Source organism: Oncorhynchus kisutch, linkage group LG25, assembly GCF_002021735.2.
Source record: "Oncorhynchus kisutch isolate 150728-3 linkage group LG25, Okis_V2, whole genome shotgun sequence".
Lineage (NCBI taxonomy): Eukaryota > Metazoa > Chordata > Actinopteri > Salmoniformes > Salmonidae > Oncorhynchus > Oncorhynchus kisutch.
This window is the reverse complement of record NC_034198.2, coordinates 19,560,324-19,569,799: the sequence shown is the minus strand read 5'-3', so window position 1 is coordinate 19,569,799 and position 9,476 is coordinate 19,560,324. Positions and strand designations below refer to the sequence as shown.

Sequence of the window (9,476 nt, the reverse complement as noted above, 5' to 3'; positions counted from 1 at the left end):
ACCTTAACAGGACCAAGCGACGTGGTAAACAGCAGCTGCAGCAAAAGCAGCAGCAGGAGAAGGAACAGAGGCAGCAGCAGCAGGAACAGCAACAGCGATGTCAGGATTTCGGGACATGGGAGCAGAATCTGGACTACACAACTTGGGAGGAGATAGACAGGTGGGCGGTCGACCCAGGGAGAGTGCCGGAGCCCGCCTGGTATTCGATGGAGCAGTGCGCGGAAGGTTACAGGAGAATGAGGTTGGCGAAGCGAACACGGCTGGCAAGGAAGCCCGAGAGGCAGCCCCAAACATTTCTTTGGGGGGGGCACACAGGAAGTGTGGCGAAGCCAGGTAGGAGACCTGCGCCAACTTCCTGTGCTTACCGAGGGGCGAGAGAGACCGGGCAGGCACCGTGTTATGCTGTGGAGCGCACGGTGTCCCCAGTGCGGGTGCATAGCCCGGTGCGGTACATACCAGCTCCGCGTATCGGCCGGGCTAGAGTGAGCATTGAGCCAAGTGCCATGAAGCCGGCTCTACGCATCTGGTCCCCAGTGCGTCTCCTTGGGCCGGCTTACATGGCACCAGCCTTGCACACTGTGTCCCCGGTCCACCTGCATAGCCCAGTGCGGGCTATTCCACCTCGCCGCACTGGCAGGGCGACCGGGAGCATTCAACCGGGTAAGGTTGGGCAGGCTCGGTGCTCAAGAGCTCCAGTGCGCCTGCACGGTCCGGTCTATCCGGTACCACCTCCACGCACCAGCCCTCCGGTGGCAGCCCCCCGCACCAGGCTGTCTCTCCGTCTCACCCCTACAGGTGCTCCCGCCTGTCCAGCGCTGCCGGAGCCTTCCTCCTCTCCAGCGCAGCCGGAGTCTCCCGCCTGTTCGGCGCTACCAGAGCTCCAGCCCCTCAGCCCAGAGGCGCCAGAGCCCCTCAGCCCAGAGGCGCCAGAGCCCCTCAGCCCAGAGGCGCCAGAGCCCCTCAGCCCAGAGGCGCCAGAGCCCCTCAGCCCAGAGGCGCCAGAGCCCCTCAGCCCAGAGGCGCCAGAGCCCCTCAGCCCAGAGGCGCCAGAGCCCCTCAGCCCAGAGGAGCTGCCCCTCTGTCCCGAGCAGCTTCCCCTCTGTCCCGAGCAGCTGCACCTCTGTCCCGAGCTGCCCCTCTGTCCCGAGCTGCCCCTCTGTCCAGTGGGGTCATTGAGAGGGGTTGCCATGGTTAGAGAGCCACGGAGGCGGACAATGAGGCGGACTAAGACAATGGTGAAGTAGGGTCCGCGTCCCGCGCCAGAGCCGCCACCGCGGACAGACGCCCACCCAGACCCTCCCCTATAGGTCAAGGTTTTGCGGCCGGAGTCCGCACCTTTGGGGGAGGGGGGGGGGGGGGGGGTACTGTCACGTTCTGACCTTTATTTCCTTTGTTTTGTATTTATTTAGTATGGTCAGGGTGTGAGTTGGGTGGGCAGTCTATGTTTGTTTTTCTAGGTTTTGGGTATTTCTATGGTTCGGCCTAGTATGGTTCTCAATCAGAGGCAGGTGTCATTAGTTGTCTCTGATTGAGAATCATACTTAGGTAGCCTGGGTTTCACTGTGTGTTTGTGGGTGATTGTTCCTGTCTCTGTGTTTGCACCAGATAGGACTGTTTAGGTTTTCGCACATTTATTGTTTTGTTAGTTATTTCATGTCTAGTTCCTTTATTAAAGTACCACCACGCTGCATTTTGGTCCGCTTCTCCTTCACCACAGGAAAACCCTTACAGCAAGAGGACAAGTACATTAGTGTGTCTAGTTTGAGAAACAGACGCCTCACAAGTCCTCAACTGGCAGCTTCATTAAATAGTACCCACAAAACACCAGTCTTAACGTCAACAGTGAAGAGGCGACTCCGGGATGCTGGCCTTCTAGGCAGAGTTGCAAAGAAAAAGCCATTTCTCAGACTGGCAAATAAAAAGAAAAGATTAAGATGGGTATAAGAACACCGATACTGGAAAGAGGAACTGCCTAGAAGGCCAGCATCCCGGACAAGGATGACATTTGGCTTCTGATGTGATTGGTCTAAAGCCAAATCCAAACTGCCTTCCCTTGACACCTTTTTTTTGGTGCGCCAGGACTATTCACAGCTAGGCTCATTCAGTTTACCGAAACGCTGATTGGCTGTTATAAAAAATGTATACTGACATTAAACCTTAATTTACCTGTAAAAATACAGTGACTTGTAGATTTACTGTATTTTTCCGCAACTAGACAAAAACCTCTAAGGGACCATGACACAAGGTTCTAAGATGTCATACATTTTTTATTGGGGATGTCTCTGGAACAAACTGAGAACAAGACAGTTTCATGGTATCACATGTAAAAATGTTGCATCCCCATGTTCACGAGATCATGTTGTCATGTGTGGTTTCATGTTAACATGTTGCACATGTCATTACATTAACTTCACATAGAATCAAGTGATCACATGAGATCAAATTTGATTACATGAGATCACATGTGAAACACATGTTCACCTGAAACACATGATCACGTGAAATTCATGTGGTTTTTCCATTAGGGACATTTCAGATTTACATATGATAATTTTCACAAAGTAGTTTGGATGTAGTGAACTCCTTTTTCAAAGTAACTTTAGTTAGGAAAACTATATTTTTCTTAAAGGTAACTTTAGTGTAGCTAAATGTCTTTCAGTGTGAAGTAATTGGTAGCCTGGTAAAATACATTTTCAGAGTAGCTTCTTCAACACTGTCCTATACAGTGTGACGGCATTGTCATGCTGGAGGGTCATGTCAGGATGAGCCTGCAGGAAGGGTACCACATGAGGGAGGAGGATGTCTTCCCTTTAACGCACAGCGTTGAGATTATCAGCAATGACAACAAGCTCAGTCCGATGATGCTGTGACACACCGCCCCAGACCATGACGGACCCTCCACCTCCAAATCGATCCCTCTCCAGAGTACAGGCCTCAGTGTAACGCTCATTCCTTCAACGATAAATGCGAATCCAACCATCACCCCTGGTGAGACAAAACTGCGACTCTTCAGGAAGAGCACTTTTTGCCAGTCCAATCTGGTCCAGCGACGGTGGGTTTGTGCCCACAGGCGACGTTGTTGCCGGGATGTCTGGTGAGGACCTGCCTTACAACAGGCCTACAAGCCCTCAGTCCAGCCTATTGCGGACAGTCTGAGCACTGATGGAGGGATTGTGCTTTCCTGGTGTAACTCGGGCAGTTGTTGTTGCCATCCTGTACCTGTCCCGCAGGTGTGATGTTCGGATGTACCGATCCTGTGCAGGTGTTGTTACACGTGGTCTGCCACTGCGAGGACGATCAGCTGTCCGTCTCCCTGTAGCGCTGTCCTAGGCGTCTCACAGTACGGACAATGGAATTTATTGCCCTGGCCACATCTGCAGTCCTCATGCCTCCTTGCAGCATGCCAACGGCACATTCACACAGATGAGCAGGAACCCTGGGCATCTTTCTTTTGGTGTTTTTCAGAGTCAGTAGAAAGGCCTCTTTAGTGTCCTAAGTTTTCATAACTGTGACCTTAATTGCCTTAGGCAAGTACCATATAAAATTATGACAGCTGTGATAGAAACAGGAAGTTTAGGTACAATTTGATAAATGCTGACCCATCATTTGTTTGTTGGACATGGTGCGATCTTCTTGCCGGTAAAATGTATTGTGCGAGAATTGGCGGTGGAAACGCCTTTATGGGTAAATATTTATACAATAACCATATCGAAGTAAGCTTCGAGTGACGTGATGATACAGTGCTGTGTGGTCCTCCCACTATGCCACTGGAAACCATACAGTTTATTAGATTAAATAAATTGTGGTGGAATTGCAGTGATGGGGTTGAAACAGGTCAATTCAACTGGAGATGGTGAAGTAGAAATGCAAAGTGCCTTAGAATACTTTGACCAATTACATCTCCTTATCAAATCAAATCAAATGTATTTATATAGCCCTTCGTACATCAGCTGATATCTCAAAGTGCTGTACAGAAACCCAGCCTAAAACCCCAAACAGCAAGCAATGCAAATGTAGAAGCACAGTGGATAGGAAAAACTCCCTAGAAAGGCCAAAACCTAGGAAGAAACCTAGAGAGGAACCAGGCTATGTGGGGTGGCCAGTCCTCTTCTGGCTGTGCCGGGTGGAGATTATAACAGAACATGGCCAAGATGTTCAAATGTTCATAAATGACCAGCATGGTCCAATAATAATAAGGCAGAACAGTTGAAACTGGAGCAGCAGCACGGCCAGGTGGACTGGGGACAGCAAGGAGTCATCATGTCAGGTAGTCCTGGGGCATGGTCCTAGGGCTCAGGTCCTCCGAGAGAGAGAAAGAAAGAGAGAAAGAGAGAATTAGAGAGAGCATACTTAAATTCACACAGGACACCGGATAGGACAGGAGAAGTACTCCAGATATAACAAACTGACCCTAGCCCCCAGACACAAACTACTGCAGCATAAATACTGGATGCTGAGACAGGAGGGGTCAGGAGACACTGTGGCCCCATCTGATGACACCCCCGGACAGGGCCAAACAGGAAGGATATAACCCCACCCACTTTGCCAGAGCACAGCCCCCACACCACTAGAGGGATATCTTCAACCACCAACTTACCATCCTGAGACAAGGCAGAGTATAGCCCACAAAGATCTCCGCCACGGCACAGCTCAGAAAGGTTCACATAATAGTGAGTTGTGTAGGACAGAGGACTGGGTATGAAGTTGAATGTTTCATTAAATGTTCTCATATGCTTTCAGGTTTGAACAGTTATGACGGGATGTGTGGGTCGCCATGTCAAACATATTTTACAGTGTCCTACACAGTTTGGAAGATGAGGGCTCCCTTGACCGGTCAAACAGCCTTCGCCTATTCTGTGTGCACTGTATTCCTCCCGTGCCTCCAAGCAGACCTAGACACCTAGACAAAATCAGACTCCCAACCAGCTATGGAACAAGCACATAATCCTGTCAACTTCCCATGTAATGTAATTAAGTATTATCAACAACAAAAAAAGTTAGTAAATTTACATGATTTAAACAAGTTGGACAGGGTCGATGCCTCCCCTGCAGAGCATGGCCAGGGAATTGTGGTCCCACCAGTGGAATGCCCACTGCTCAGAGCAGCCATCGACCCAACCTCACCATATTTATGTTTTGAATTATGTGCTGCCTCTTATGGCTGAATTATCCTTATACCTCTGCTTGATACTGTTGCAAGGAATAACTCTATAGTCATTCTAAATTGCTGCAGTGTTATGAAATGTGGTCACAGCAAAATGAGACCAATTGTCTGAATCAAATTTTCCACAACATTAATAACCAAAGATTCAGGCAGACAATTGAATATTCGAAAAATCTTTAATCAAGGAGCTGCAGGGGAGATCTCTGATTTCACTGGGAAGAACTCAAAGAGTAAATGGTTAAATGTCCCTTATATAATGAGATAATACAATCCTATTGCTACACAAGTTATTTATACAAGCAACAGTTCCAGAACACAATTGCATTGTGTTAGGGTGCAGACATACCAGGAGTCTGAGAGGCCAATCACAGTCCAACACAGAATAGGCTACAGACCAGCTCAGCACATTCTACCACCACACTATGGACAACATTTATTTAAATGACTAAAATAGAAGTGTTTGAATACAAATAGCTGCAGTCATTAAGTTACATTTTTAACTATGCGAAAAGGTAATCCCTTTGACAGAAAATAAACATTCAAATAGATACAAATCAACAGAATGTCATGAGATACAATATGTAACAAAAACAAGTGATGCAATTAAGCAGGTGGAGTAATGAGTAGGATTCTGTGATCACATGTAAGTGATTGCTTTATCTGCCGTCCCAATGAAAACTAGTTTGAAAATTCTAACATTTTCTGGACAATGCACCATGCTGCACCATGACAGACACTTCATGGACCATAGACTGGTGACCTGCAGCTCAGCATAATTTGGGATGTGCCACTTTGCTGTATGGAGGTCAAAAGGGTAAAATATTGGGTTTTATTTGTCTTATTTACAGTGAGTGTCTAAGGCCTACATTTAAAAATGATTTGTATAAAATACTTGTCCCTGACCCATAGCATAACTTTAGGGACAGTGAAAACTGTTCGACTGGATGGCTCCACTTGTCCATCTTCTTCCTCTCCTCCAAGTTCACTGTGCACTGCCTTTTCCTCCATTCCTCCTGAAACACAGTTACCGGTGTGTGCGATGGCGACAAAGTCAATGTGAAAAACAATGCTGTGTTCATAGTATAGTATGTTGTATGGCTTTTGAAGGCAAAGTAATTGGACTATGTGAGTAATCCAAGAGATGTTATCATTATAAACTGGTAATCAGCAACTGAATGTGTTCAGTTATCTTCCCAATCCTGTTGGTTTATGACCATTACTGTTGACAATTAACAAAACATTTATAAATACAATAATTCAAAGGCTGAGGCTCACCTTTCCACATCTTGAACAAAGTCCTTAAAGATTCTGAATATGGCAGTCCTGAAGGTTCCTCTCCTGCTCATTTCAGGAGCGATGAGGCCGACTACATAGTCAGCATCCGGCTGAAAAAGGATCAATTAAATGTATAAATAAATCTGACTGTCTCATACAACATAACTAGTAATAAAACAAATTCACTGACTGAAATCTTCCCCAGGGACAGAGAGACTCTTGTAGAGATTTGGCTGCTTCTGAAGGATGTCCAGGAAGCCGTACAACTTATTTAGGTGTACACTGAATAAAAGGTCTCCAGGCCTTTGTATTCTTGCCTGGTGTTCTGGAAGAAGGGTTCATTGCTCTTTTTTTCCAGAGGCAGCCTGCCTCCGGGAAGAGGTTCAGAAAGGACCTGCAAGTAAAATGGAGAAAATTCACATTGATAAGTCTACATTTGATTATATTTACTCTCAAAATTGTAATGAGAAACAGTGTAGGGAAGTGGAAGAGGTATACAAGATAGTGACAACTATCAGAAAGAGATTTAAGTGTTTCACTATGCATAAGAGAGCATGTCTATTAATGTGTGTGCAGCCAAAACCAACTCTGAATACTCTCTCTGCTGAACACAAAGTGAACATCAGCTGGATATATGGGGAAATGCATTAACCAACTTGATCACATTTGAATGTCTCTAGCTTAAATAGCCAGCTAGTCCAGAATATTTTGTTAAGGCTAATTCAGATACAAATCAGATGACTAGTTTGAAAGTATGCTTTCTGTAAACCAAGTAGTTGTCCATAAAGGGCGAAATGTGATTTCAATCTCATGACGTACGAGTGTCGTCATGGTGGACACATGTAACGTTACCTAGCTAGAATAACTGGATCCATTAGTGATGGGTCTAAAATCAATGGCTTATTTCGACCGGATTTGGTTTAATAAAAATATATGGATAACCTTACGGCTGGCAGTGGCTAGCTACAGGCATGCAGTGTCTTGCGATTCATTCAAGTTGTCTAGCTAGTCAGACAACTTTAAGACAGCCGACTAAATTAGTTAAGTAACGTACTTCGAAATTGTAACTTAACAGGTCAATATTGTAAAGAAACAGCATTGGGTTCTTGGGAGTAGATCTCGAACCCGAGGTCCGGCGCGCTATCGAATGTGCCGCAAAAGCATGCTCGTGCGGCAGTGTCGATTTCCGCGCTTATAAACCTAGGGTCGTTACACTATATTAAGCGTATCTTTAAAATACATTTTAGGCAAGATTAAGTCTAGGCTTCACGTATTGTTATGAGAAAAGCAATTTAGGGTTTCTCACACATCCACATATATATTGCTGACAGTGGCCTGCTGTAACGTTACAAGCATGCAATGAGGTCTTGTCTTTAATTCCATGTCGATTTGGCTAGCTAATCCGACACCAAAGCCAGCCAACTACATTAACGTAATTCACAAATGTTAGTCACAGGTAATGTACGGATATTAGTAGCGTGTCTATCTAATACATTTAATGACGCAAAATCTAACTACTTACCCAAAGTTTGGTGCAGGTTTCGTTAACTGCTTCGCCATGTTTATAACACTGGGAAAGATTTAGCGTGGTGGTGACGTCAGACCATCTGGATATGTAGCCAATATAAAAAGCTTTACTGGCCTGGAAAATATGTTTCCTGCACAATTTCCCCCCTCATAAAGCTCTTTTGTGGAATAATTCAGACATAACTGTAAGGAATAAGTCATTGTTCTACCCCAGCTGGCATGAGAGGAATATTGACTTTGTCCTTGATATTTTCGACAACAAGGGTAATATTCTCACATATGAACAATTTATAACATTGAAAGAGTTTCCAATACCTTTCAGAGAGTTTATTTCTGTGATCAAAGCCGTTCCCAGTGGTCTAACTACACTTATGAAAAGTAATCTTAATTTTGGGAATGATCACAAAGTTTATCCAGAACTCAGATTGGAAGGCGTGGGCCTACTTGAGAAATCTTGTTGTAATAAATATATAAGACAAATTCTTCATTCACAAAACCAACTTACACCGAGAGGAAAGGTTTTCTGGAACATGCTTATTCCTGACATTGTCTGGAAAAATGCCTGGTTAAGACCTTACAAATACTGTATACCAAACAAAGTTAAGGAAGTGCACTTCAACATTTTACATAAGATATATCCATGTAATCCATGTAAGATTTCCAAATTTGTGGCTATTGATGATATCTGCGTTTTCTGTGAAAAAGGTGAGAATCTGTCTCACGTGTTCTTTGAATGTAAATTTGTGTCCGAATTTTGAGAAAACCTTGCAAAGTACTTATTTACCATTATGAACACTGCTTATAATTTTAACATAAAATATCTAATATGTTACTATTGCAATGATCACAAAACCACAGAAATTATTTTTTAATTTTTTAATTCTTGTTGCCAAATACTTTATACACAAACAAAAATTCCAAAATTCTATACCAAAATTACCAATTTTTCTGATTGAATTTAATTAATTTATTAAAACACTAACTCTAGTGAATAACAAAAAGAATAACATCTTCATGACTCATTATAATAAGATATTTTCAGAGTGAATATAATTGTACTTAAATTGTTTCTTTTTTGCATTTTATTTATATTTTTTGTATGTTTGAGCATTGTTAATACCTGTGTTTGGTTTGCTAGACATGTTTGATGTAGCAATGTAAGTTGATTTTTGTATTATGAATAATAAAAAAAAGAAGAAAAAAGAAAAAGCCTGTCTATCATGTTCATTGATCGGGTTAAGAAAACCTCTCACTCCAAAACGAGTGGACCAATGGAGACTCATTCTCTATGCCTCCCTCTAAACCCCGCCCTTCACGGAAATATAATACCAAAACTCGCAATCGAGTATAAAATCATTTGTCAGAGTTTTGCTCTCGCTTTAAAATGATTTGCGTAGAAGTTTTTTGTTTGTTTTTGATGTCTTATTTTTGTTTACAATTCTATGCATTTTGCTTTCAGTTGTTTGGCTTTTGATTTCAACATTCATTATTTCAACCGTCCTCGAAAATA

The 9,476-nt window shown here is 43.8% G+C and overlaps 1 long non-coding RNA gene across 1 annotated transcript; it reads right to left on the bottom strand.

Annotated features, from left to right (window-relative positions):
• Positions 1 to 5,321: 5,321 nt before the first annotated feature.
• LOC109869888 (uncharacterized) lies at positions 5,322 to 8,051 on the bottom strand. The gene is made up of 4 exons (XR_002252075.2): positions 7,962 to 8,051; positions 6,630 to 6,833; positions 6,440 to 6,549; positions 5,322 to 6,177 (listed from the first exon to the last, which is right to left on the bottom strand). It is a non-coding gene; the product is annotated as an uncharacterized LOC109869888 (long non-coding RNA).
• Between the last annotated feature and the right edge of the window lie 1,425 nt (positions 8,052 to 9,476).